Genomic DNA, 1,149 nt, shown 5'->3' with positions numbered 1-1,149 from the left:
CCAAGCACAACAATTTTTCTTTTCTAAAATTTGGGACACACATTTTCCCAATTAATATGAAAGTCGCTGAACTTATCTTCTTTTCACTACACCTTATATCTTGATTCCCCAAAAATGGTGTTCTGCCTTTTCAAATTTACCAGTAACCCAAACTTTCGGTCTAACCAAACTATTTTTGTCCAAAACAGTTTTACCGATACACAATCATTAAAAAAAAAGAGGTTTGACATAACATTAACAGACTTCGCTACCACATAATTTTTATACAACTAAATTTTTTATTCTCCCCAACATTCTGGTCAGCAAAATCATTATCATAGACAGTCATTCCATTTCAAGACAATCATCACAGCTTTGAACCGACCCTTTCGTTCAACCTGTCAAAAACAATTATAGTAAAAGCTACAGCGAGATCAACGTTCGCCCATTTACGAACTCGCGATGAGATTTGTTTCTTCTGGTCGCCAAGCCTACCGTTTACAAACGCATGCGCATTAATTGGGATTCCCTCATTTTCCTCGACCTTGACCTCAGGACTCTCGAAACCACTACTTCGGCGTTCAATTTAGCTCGTGCATACCGAGTAGCTGGCAACTTTGCTTCCGAAGCTCCAACTTTCAAGGTTGATTTCCAGGGTCTCTCACTTGACATCATTATACGACGATATCGCATTTTAAGGGTCCTTACCCATCCAAAAGAAACCTCCAACGCATACTACAATTGCAGGACATTCCGGTTTTAAAGGCAGCTTGGGAAATGAGCTCAGACACAATATCGAAGACGTAAAATGCGTCAATCTAGCAACTGTCGTAACTTGGCTACACTGAGACGGTCGCCTACCTTGCACCATAGACACGAACTGTGACATTCTTGTTTAATTTAGGTGAAATGCTTGAAATAGAGTGGCTCAAAACCGACAGTTCGATCAGTTACTGACCGAAAAAAACGTGCTCGAGTCATTTGGCGAAGGTAGAGAGCTTTCAAACTATCACGACTGAATAACCCATAACATATCTTTTGATCATGCTTTTTCCACACGAGTAGCATAGTGCAGTGGTTACGGATTCGGAATTTCGATCCGACGCTCTGGGTTCAATTGCCACCGGGAGCTAAATATTGTTTTATTTTTTATTATTTTGTATTAATCTT

The sequence above is a fragment of the Littorina saxatilis genome, linkage group LG12 (assembly GCF_037325665.1).
Source record: "Littorina saxatilis isolate snail1 linkage group LG12, US_GU_Lsax_2.0, whole genome shotgun sequence".
Lineage (NCBI taxonomy): Eukaryota > Metazoa > Mollusca > Gastropoda > Littorinimorpha > Littorinidae > Littorina > Littorina saxatilis.
The sequence above is the reverse complement of the archived record's forward strand: the minus strand, read 5'-3'. Positions refer to the sequence as shown.